General features: G+C 42.3%; 1 protein-coding gene across 1 annotated transcript in view; it reads left to right on the top strand.

The window, feature by feature from the left end:
- Positions 1-1,773: 1,773 nt before the first annotated feature.
- Positions 1,774-11,148, top strand: part of LOC127054183 (E3 ubiquitin-protein ligase MARCHF8) — a 218,141-nt gene continuing 208,766 nt past the window's right edge. Inside the window, exon 1 of the mRNA XM_050960173.1 lies at positions 1,774-1,817. The gene's annotated coding sequence lies outside the window, so the exon portion shown is untranslated. The remainder of the gene's footprint in view (positions 1,818-11,148) is intronic.

Genomic DNA, 11,148 nt, shown 5'->3' with positions numbered 1-11,148 from the left:
TAAGTTACACAACTACAGCTATATGAATGTAGCTGAAGTTGACATACTTAGAGCTACTTACCGTGGTGTCCTCACTGCGGTGTGTCCTCCCTTCAATTCCACTTGTGCTTCTCGTTAAGGTGGAGTACCAGAGTCGACGCTAGAGCGATAGGCGGTCGATTTATCACATCTATACTAGACATGATAAATCGACCCTTGCTGGATCAATGTAGACAAGACTTCAGTGACAAGAAAAATAGCTCAGCTCCTTTCTCATACTTCCTTTGGTTAGTTCCCCAAAATATGTAGATAATTCCATGTAAGGTGTTTATGAGAATCACCTCCCTCCAAACCTGCCCTTGCCTTGTGGGTTTGTGTATTGAAGAATATTTCATAACAGAGACCTTCTGTTCTAACCCAAAGTAATTACGGGTGTCTTGGTTTCACTGCTATTTCCTCCCACCTCTTTAATGGTTCTCCTGTTGTCCTTAATGGCTCTGTTTATACTAAGGTCTGAGCCACATAAGATCTATTATTCTTTCCTGGTGACACCAGCTACAAGATAAGATGGTTCAGATAGAATTGTTATGAGTAATTTGCATTCAGATAGGTCAGTGACTGTCCCACTTCTGTGTTGGATGGGATTTTTCTCAAATTTAGGCATGAGCCAAGTAAATGAGTTCTCTGCTCTAAGCAATTCAGATTAACAATAGCTAATGGTAAACTTTAAAAATAAAAAAAAAAGTTTTGGAAGTAATATAGACCCTCATGTTGAGGTATGAGCCAACTTGCAACTAGTAGGGAGGAAACTTTCCCTGGGAGCAGGTTATCCCATAACTGTCTAGTACTGCAGGACTTCTTCCTCTGAAACAGCTAGTGCTAGTCGCTGCCAGAGACAGGATACTGGAGAACCCCTGGTCTGATCCAGTATGGTAATTATTCCTATAGAACAATTATAATATTACATAGAAAAATATGTACAAAACTCACTTATGGGTTTGTTGTGACACATTCTGTTGACCTAGAGTTGAGATTACTCAGCACCTCGTAAGACTGGGCCCTTGCTTTGATAATGGGATGAAAGATGAATTTACAGTCAAGACATGTGACTGGAATCAGGAGACATTTGTTCTGTTCCTGGTTCTGTCACAGATTCTAGGCATATCACTTAACCATTTTATGCCTTAATTTCCTCATATGTGTAATAGAGATAGGGACAGAAAGTTGCAAAGTTAAATTTTAATGTTTGTAAGGTGCTTTGAGATGCTCAGATGGAATACACTACGAGCGTGCACAGTAGTATTAGTACTCTGAGTTGGTAAGAACAAAAGAAACCCTTATTTCTGTGTTTAAAAAAAAACAAAAAAACTGACTAGTAGCCTAAAAAGCTAATCACGGACCCTGCTGAAATGCAGTGTCATACAAAATGTTACTGCAGTGACAATTACTGTAGAAAAAGTGCTGTCTTCTGCAAAGTGAATTGACTCAGTGTGCTGACCTGTGGCAGCATGACAACACACTACTGATGGGATTCCAGTTGTGATTATAAAAAGAAAAGAAAAAGTCTGGAGAAAGGATAGATGGAGAGAAGACAGTTTTATGGGAGAACCAAAGGGCCAAGAGACAAAGGAGGAGGGGAAGTAATTAAACCTTATTCCAACTCACTTTTTCCTCTGACTTTTCAGTCTGGCAACTAGTCAAGTCTCTGCATGTTCGCCTTCAGCTTGTTGGAAAAGAAGGCAAGAATGGCTCTATATCTGTCTCATTGAAATCCTCTCTATCAGCCCTGTACAACTTACTGGTTCTCTGGACACCTGGGCTTTTCACATGAAAGCCAGGTAACATAACTCTTTGCCTCCCCTCAAATGGGTTCTTCTCCTCTATTTACCCCAATATTTGCGTGCGTGTGTTTTATATATTGTTACAGCAGCTTCTGTCATAGCATCTGACTGCCTCACCATACATTGTTTACAACAAGCCTACAAAGTATCAAGTCATTCTTATTTTATTTATTTAGATTTATAAAAATGCTAAAAGGGGGATAATCCATATGTCAAGGATGCATAGAGCATATCTTAAATAAAAAAGAATGAATGTGGGGCATCCTTAGCATAGAGATGACACTTGCCCTGCCCCCAAAAACATGCCAACCCCCCTCATTTTATTTTTAAAAGCATTTCAGTTCCTTTTTGAAGTGCAGTAGTGCACTGTGTTATGAAAAGTGATTGTGTACAAATGGTAGCCTCTTACTCAATACATCTGCTTTCTCTGTGTGTTCTAGGTCAGATCTGCTGACTTTGGTGACCAAAATAAGTTGTTACTATGACTGACTCTTGTAGTCATTAGTCCTGATTAGCCAACACAGGTATGGGAGAGGGAGCTGAATTCTATTCCCATCAGCAGGGCTGTTTGCTAAGGCCTGGTCTATACTTAAAAATTAGATTGACCTAGCTACACAATTTCATGCCATGAGTGCCATGGTTAGGTTGACTTAACTCCTGGTGTAGATGCAACTAGATCGAAGGAAGAAATCTTTTGTTGACCTAGTTACTGCCTCTCAAACTACATTGATGGAAAAGCCCCTTTGCTTGCTATAGGAAAGCAGTGGCACAGCTGCACTACTGTAACTGTGCTGCTGTAGCAATTGTAGTAATGTAGACATACCTTAAGTTTCAGTCATGGCAGACAATGAGGGTTGCACAGATGTCACTGAGAACAGAATTTGCTCTGCAGTGCACCAGTAGGTTTTGAGCAGCTGATGTCAGGTTAACTTTCAGGGTGGAATTTCAGCTGTTGAGTGACTTTGAGTCATATTAGCAGGAATAAGCAAAACCCAAGAGAAAATTAGACTCCAAGTGTGTCAACTTATACTTCCTGTTCGCTAACCGTTTAACGGGAGACAGGGTGAGGGGGATTCAGTTCAGTATATTGGCACTACTGCCAGTGATGAGAGAGAACCTTTTCCTCTTACACAGTTATTTACAACAAGGAACCTTTATTTTACTTAAATTTGTCATCACCACTTAAGGAGACAAGGCAGTCAGTGAAAAAGCCTCCTTCAAACTGAAACCAGTCCTGTAGCGAGCTGAGGGAGTTCCTGGAAGGACTATTTATATCTGCTTTCACTGTCACTGGTTCCTTGGGTCACCCAGGACAGAGGAATAATCTCTTTGATCTCTCTATTTCTAGTTGTAAAAGCGCAGCATGTTATGGAGGGTGAATCAGTGTGAGGCCAATCTGTCCCCTGTAATAATCCCTTGTAACTACAAAATCATCAGTCACAAGGGTAAGGTAAATAGAAAGATCTAAATGTATTACTGTATTCTAATACTCTTATCTGAAGAAAGATGGATGGAAATAAGCAGGTGCGTTTCAGTACAGGGGTTCTGAAATATTTTCATAGCTTGGGCCTCTCTGTAGTTTGGAGATTGTTCTGATGTCCCCTCTCCTCCCATTTACAATGGCATAACAGCCTTATTGGCCTTGTTCACCAGCCGTGCTCCATCTGTCCCCTGTGAACCATCTGTCTTTGAATCATACTTTTGGCTATTTGGAGGGTAAATACTGGGCTAGGTAGAAAGAGAGTTGGCAGTGCTTTTTCAGTAAAGGAAAGCAAAAGTCTTTAATAAAAACAGTACAGCAAAAATGGCATCAGGTAATAATTTACCTGGGGTGCAAACTGACTTTGAAAAGTGGATGTATTAAGTAGCTTGTCTTTTTCCTTGGAATGCCAATGCTGTTTGGAAACCCACCAGCTGTTTGACTTGTTGTATGACTGTTTGGAAGCCTGGCCTTCCAGGACATATAACTAGTTTCCCCTGCAGCTTTGTATCAAAACATGACTGCTTTCCTCGGGGCTTGCATGGTGAAGACGCAGCTACTGAATGAAGGCAGGTTCTGCGTGAAGATGAGCAGTATTTACCAAACCTGAGCAGGGAAATACTTTAAATATCTAGGATGTTATAAGGACATAGCAATCTGTTGTGTGTATATATAACTTGGAACAAGAAAACGCTATTCCACATGTGCAGAGCTAAATCCAGTCAGCTTCAAAAATTGTTGCTTAGCTCTAAAAGGGGAGGAATGATGGTTCCTTAGTGGCTAAAATATTGGGCTGGGAGACAGGAGAACTAGGTTTTATTCCAGTGGTTCTCTCACTTTTGTACTGGTGACCCCTTTCACATAGCAAGCCTCTGAGTGTGACCCCCCCCCCCTTATAAATTAAAAAAACGTAATATATTTAACACTATTATAAATACTGGACGCGAAGCAGGGTTTGAGGTAGAGGCTGACTGCTCACAACCCCCCATGTAATAACCTCGTGACCCCCTGAGGGGTCCCAATCCCCAGTTTGAGAACCCCACTTTATTCCAAGATGTATCACAGACTAACTGGACAAATTTCAGAGTAGCAGCCATGTTAGTCTGTATCCACAAAAAGAACAGGAGTACTTGTGGTACCTTAGAGACTAACAAATTTATTTAAGCATAAGCTTTCATGGGCTACAGCCCATTTCATCAGATGCATGCAGTGGAAAATACACATGATGGCCCCTCTGCCATGTACATTGGCCAAACCAGGCAGTCTCTACATAAAAGAATAAATGGACATAAATCAGTCGTCAAGAATTATAACATTCAAAAACCAGCTGGAGAACACTTAAGCCTCCCTGGCCACTCGATTAGAGATCTAAAAGTCACAATATTACAACAAAAAACCTTCAAAAACAGACTCCAAGGAGAGACTGCTGAATTGGAATTAATTTGCAAATTGGACACCATTAAATTAGGCTTGAATATAGACTGGGAGTGGATGGGCTATTACGCAAAGTAAAACTATTTCCCCATGCTTATCTTTCCCCCACCTACAGTTCCTTATCTCCTTGTCAAGTGCTGGAAATGGGCCATTTTCATTACCACTACAAACAGTTCTTTTTCTCTCCTGCTGACAACAGCTCACCTTAACTGACCACTCTCCTTACAGTGTGTATGGTAACACCCATTGTTTCATGTTCTCTGTGTGTATATATATCTTCCTACTGTATTTTCCACTGCATGCATCCGATGAAATGGGCTGTAGCCCACGAAAGCTTGTGCTCAAATAAATTTGTTAGTTTCTAAGGTGCCACAAGTACTCCTGTTCTTTTCACTGGACAAAGTCATTTAACCTCTCTTTGCACACAAACCAAACAATAGCAGCCTTCCAAGCGTGTTGATTTTGACTGTAAACTACTCTGAGATCCTTTAATAGAAGGCACAATAGATAGGCAAAAAGTGGTAATCGGGTTAGTACAGTGTTAAAAAAGTTGTTGATTAACTAGAAGGAAATAAAATGAAGTAGGTAAACTTTACATTAGTCTTTTCATTAGGTCAGCTCAGTCCTAGAAGCTGTTTAGAAAAGCAACTTATGTGGTTTCAACACAGTGGGTAAAAATATCTGTTGCTCCCAGCATAACAAAACCAAAGCCAATGTGGGATAAACTTTCAACCTTCTAACTGCATTAGTATTCTTATGCAGTGTGTTAACACTGTAGTGCAGTGAAAGATCTTGTTTCTTTTCATGCCTCAGAGCTTTTTATAATTGTCTTCTAGCAGCTCTTAGTATGGATTTATTTTGTTACAAATGATCTGAGGATGATGGTGACGTAGCATTAGTTTGCGTTATTCGTTACATGTCGAGAGGTAACTGGGTGATAATCTGCATGAGACCCATGTAGTTATGACTGTCTGTTAAAGCACAGTAAAAATGTCCATCAACCTTCTTCCAAATTAAATAAAATAATAGAACAGAACAGTGAAGTTATAGCTGCTTCTCGTTAAATTAAGGGTCAGAGAAATTAATGAAAAGATGGACTATGTTCTGAGTTGTTCACATGCTGGATCAATTTAATTCCTGGTGTAATTCCACAGGCTTCCACTTCCCTCTTTGTCAGCATCTATCAGGCCTACCTGTGGTCCCTCCTCTTTTCTCCCTGCCTGTTGCTGGTTGACTTGATTGGTTTGTGTGAATTCTGCTACCTTCTCTTGACCACTGACAATCTTAAGTAATTCTGTGGCTACTCACAACTGTTAGCACCTCGCAGCCTTTAATGTATTTATCCTCACAATACACATGTGAGTTGGGAAGTGCCCTCCTACAATCTCCATTTTATAGATGGGGTCCTGAGGCATGCAGAGACTGAGTGTGGGCTCTACAAATATATTTAGGTCCTGTTTTTAGGTACCATTGTGACCCACAAAACTCTCTCTCAGCTGCTGCCTAACCTGTGGGCGTCTACACTTGCTCAATGCCTATATTTTTGCATTGAAAGTTCTGTAGGGGCCCATGTTTTTGTCTCTGGGCATGTTCACTACTGCTTCACTCTAGGCGCTTGAGTGCCTATCTCCCACCTAAGCCCTGGGGTGACCCAGGAAGTGGGGGGAAGACAGGCAAAGCTGCATGTGGGGGCTGATCCAGTAGGCATGCTTAGAGACCACTTAACTTCACAAAGCTGTTAGCCCAGGGATTAGGGTACTAACGAAGGATGTGGGAGACCACAGATTCAAGTTCCCCCATCTGCCTGATGTGGAGAAGAGATCTGAACAGGGATCTGCCACATGTTAGATGAGTGCTCTAACCGCTGGGCTGTGGAATATTCTGATGTGGGGCTCCCTCAGTCTCTCCTGTTGAAGTTGTTCTACTTAATGTTATTCAATTATTTAATTAAACTGGGCAGAGAGAGAGTTAAAATCTCTCTCTAGCCCAGTGGTTAGGGCACACACCTGAAGGGTGGCAATTCCTGTTCAGATCTCTTCTCCTTATCAGGGTCTCCCACATCCTGGGGGAATATCCTAACCATTGGGCTAAAATTATAAAGAAGGGCAGCATCTTCATCTTCCTCCCCCTCCTCCCTCTTCCCTGGGGCTGTTTTGTGGAGTTAAGTGGCCTCTGAGCATGCCTGCCAGATCAGGCCCCACATGTGACTTAGGCGGAGGAGCGCCTGTCATCCCCTAGTTTGGGGATCGCTAGCGGAGATAGGCACCTCCCTCCAGCCCGGACTTAGGTACCTATCTCCAAGAGGTTTCGGAGGGGTAGCTGTGTTAGTCTGTATCAGCTAAAAGAACGAGGAGTACTTGTGGCACCTTAGAGACTAACAAATTTATTTGGGCGAGAGGGGCAGGGTTTACCGTGCACCCCTCTTGTTGGCATCTCCCACTGGTTAGCTGACCCGGTTCTCCACGTAGTGTGCTGGCTTCTGTGGCTAGCGTTCTAGGGTGCCTATCTCTCCCCATTCATTGTATAGGAACCTCAGTGCCTAACTCAGGCTTTGTGGATCCCAGTATTGTTCCTGTGATTTTTTTTTTTTCTAGGCACCTAAAAGTTAGGCTTTGCAATACTCAAAGTCACAATGCCTAAGTGCCTTCGCCAAGGTCTCACCAAAAGTCTTTTGCAGAACAGGGAGCTGGATCCCGGTCTCCTGACTTCTAGGCTAGCATCCTGCCATTCCTCTTGACCTGTCTTCCCCTGTGCGGTCTTTCCAGATCTGACTGTCCTTCCAACATACTAGAGAGACAAAGTGGGTGAGGTAATATCTTTTTGGGGGGGCCAATTTCTGTTGGTGAAAGAGACAGGCTTTCAAGCTTACACAGAGCTCTTCTTCAGGTTCTGCTTCTTCCGACATACTGTCGGCTCATTGCCAACACAAGATCAAACAGGCAAAGGTATTTCTCCCAAATTCCCTTGGATAGAGCCTGGCAAATAGTGCAGTAATTAAAAGCTGCATTATTTTTGCAAATTTTCCAAACAAATTTGGTTCACCTGTGTTTCTTTGTTGCAGAAAGTCACAGAAAGTGATTGTTACCAAACCTAAAGATCAAGAACATTATTGATCACAGAAATTATTCAAAATAATGAATAAATTAGAGAAAAATGTAATCTCTTCTTAGACAATTTGTAAATAGAAAGAGGCAAACTTCAGCTAATAACATTTCTGTTCCTACAGCCCTTTGTAAGATACATCCTATGCCTGTTGATATATGCTTTGTTAGGTGAGTGGGGAGAGAGCCCAGCTCTTATGCATCTTAGGAGCTCTAACAAAATTATTTGAGCATAAGCTTTCGTGGGCTACAGCCCACTTCATTAGATGCATGCAGTGGAAAATACAGTAGGAAGATATATACACACACACACACACACACACACAGAGAACATGAAACAATGGGTGTTACCATACACACTCTAATGAGAGCGATCAGTTGAGGTGACCTATTACCAGCAGGGTGGAGAGAAACTTTTTTATAGTGGTTATCAAAATGGTCCATTTGCAGCAGTTGACAAGAAGTTGTCTCTGCAGCTCCAAAGGCTGTTACTGGAGATACCTCTCCTGTGGACATCCTGCGAAACTGCATTTTAGTGTTAATTATTCAAGATTGTGGAATTTGCATGTATTAACTTGTTTGCAAATCAAAAGAGGCTAGAAGTCACAAAACAGGAAACTCCTTGATAAAGCTACATTAAGGTTATGTGGTGCAGCACTCAAGTGGGGAAAATGACAAAGTTAAGGTTGTGCCCTATCATGTGAGGTGCTCAAGATACTCAACCATGTTTGTACACATGGCAGGTTGAGGGTACTCAGTACATTTCCTGATCAAGCACTAAATCAGACTTGTTCTCTTCCATATTTCTTTGCTGCTTTCTCTACTGGAATCTACCAAATAGTCAGCAAATGAGGTCACAGTTATGCACTGTTGCCTGTCACTTTACCTGAGAGAGGGCAATAAAGAGAGACTTAGAAAATGGTGGTGTGCTATCAGGAGCCCTTCCAAGCTTTGTCCTAGACAAGATACTATTTCAATCTGACAGCTGTCAGGGATGCTGATTACTTTCAAGAGTTGTAACCATCTTCATTGCAGTGTATGGAGTGGGAGTGTTCCTGCAAGCTGTATGGTTCATAAGATTTTCCAATTCCAGACACACTTTTTATCTCCTCTCACTGCACTTTCCAGGTTTTGAGAGAGCTGTGATGAGAGAAACTCAAGAGCCTTGCACCCTATCAGCTGAACAATGGCTGCTTGCTCTTTTCTCTTCTCTGCTCCACCCAAAGATGGTTGGTTGGTTGTGTGTGATGTTGGCTGCTACTTTGAAGAGAAGGATTCTAGAGGTTGCATTTGAACCTGGATGTCTATAGTATGGTATAAGGAACTGTGATGGGTAATTTATAAGTATCTGCTTCTTTTGCTCAACTAGCAAAATACTAAAAATATTCCAGGTTGTATTTCCACCATTGACCCCTCTTTATGAGCATTAATTTACAGCCATACTATCTCTCACTCTGAACTAATTTCATGTCATACACTAAGCAAGGTCGGCTGGATCAATACTTGGAAGGGAAACCTCCAGGGAGAAAACAGGTGCTGTAAGAAGTGGTGTTGATGGCATTTTGCTGAGTGAGTGCCCAGCTTCAAGGCGTGCTAAGGGGGTGCTGTGATTTGAGTGAGAAGTAAAATCACATCCTTGATCACTTGTGCTCAGTAAAATTCCCTGGCATTTTTTTGTGGTTGCAAGAACCATGTTGTTATTAACCTTAGAGTCTTGGACATGACTTCAAAATTGAGTAATTTAAATTCTGCATTATAAAACAAATTCCCTACTGTTTATATGGCTATAGGTTGTTTTTTTTTCTTTCACTTAAGCTGTTGTGCAGTGTTGTTTTGTGCTGTTTAAAAACAGCACAAAACATGTGTTACTCCAGAAGTAGCTACCTTTCCGGGTCAGAGAGAAGGAAACCCTGCCATTGGAGATGTTTAGCACCTTGTAGGACCCAACGTTTGTTTGTATGAAGGGTGATTATATAAATGTAAGGGCATCGATGTTATCCTTCTTGATACACATAGGAAACTGTCAAAGTTGCTGCAATGTGGAGATGCCACAAGACCTTGCAGGAAATGTTAGGAGATGAGCATGACAGAATTGTTTCCTACCACTTTCTGTCTAATAGAATTTTTCAGGAATATTAAACGTCTCAGCCTAGAGGCTTTCACCACCACTACCATGTCACATCAAGAGGCACACGATGCCAATCACTGAACAGCATGTTTGCCTATAAAATACAGTAATGTCTTCCAAGACAGCAGTTTTCTGTCAGCACATGTAGTAGCACAGTACTCCCTGGTACCATGGCGGGCACAAGTTCAGTCATGACTAGGGCCCTACCAAATTCATGGCCTTGAAAAACGCATCATGAACCATGAAATCTGGTGTCCCTGCCATGAAATCTGTATAGCATAGAGTAAAAGCACACAAAAGACCATATTCCATGGGAGAGCCCAGCATTTCTCAAATTGGAGGTCCTGACCCAAAAGGGAGTTGCAAGGGGATCGTAAGATTGTTTTAGGAGGTTTGTGGTATTGCCACCCTTACTTCTGTGCTGTCTTCAGAGCTGGGTGGCTGGAAAGTGGTGGCTGTTGGCTGGTCACCCAGCTCTGAAGGAGGCGCCTTGCCAGCAGCAGTGCAGAAATAAGGGTGGCAATACCATACAATGCCACCCTTACTTCTGTGCTGCTGCTTTCAGAGCTGGGTGGTCAGAGTGTGGCAGCTACTGACCAAGGGCCAAGCTCTGAAGGCAGCAGTGCAGAAGTAAGGGTGGCAATACCACACAATGCCATCCTTACTTCTGCATTGCTGCAGGCAGTGGTATTGCCTTCAGAGCTGGGCTCCCAGCCAGCAGCCATCGCTCTCAGGCTGCCCAGCTCTGAAGGCAGCACCACTGCCAGCAGCAGCACAGAAGTAAGGCTAGCAGTACTACACCCCCCCACCCATAATGACTTTGTGACCCACCCACCCCCCCATACCAACTCTTTTTTGGGTCAGGACCCCTACAATTACAACACTGAAATTTCAGATTTAAATAGCTGAAATCATGAAATTAACAATTTTTAAAACACCATGACCGTGACACTGATCAAAATGGACCCTGAATTTGGTATGGCCCTAGTCATGACTTCAGGGGAAGAATGCCGCCTACTAAAGCATAAACACCACTTCCTGTAGCACCCTGGATTTTCCCTGGAGGTCCATGAACTGACCAGCCATGGTGCTGGGAGAAAATGATTTTACATGCAGAGACAAACCCAAAAGATCAATTTTTGGTCATTTTTACATTGCAGGAACACAGAAAATAACTGTATAGCA

The sequence above is a fragment of the Gopherus flavomarginatus genome, chromosome 6, assembly GCF_025201925.1.
Source record: "Gopherus flavomarginatus isolate rGopFla2 chromosome 6, rGopFla2.mat.asm, whole genome shotgun sequence".
In the NCBI taxonomy this organism is placed as follows: domain Eukaryota; kingdom Metazoa; phylum Chordata; order Testudines; family Testudinidae; genus Gopherus; species Gopherus flavomarginatus.
The sequence above is the reverse complement of the archived record's forward strand: the minus strand, read 5'-3'. Positions and strand labels throughout refer to the sequence as shown.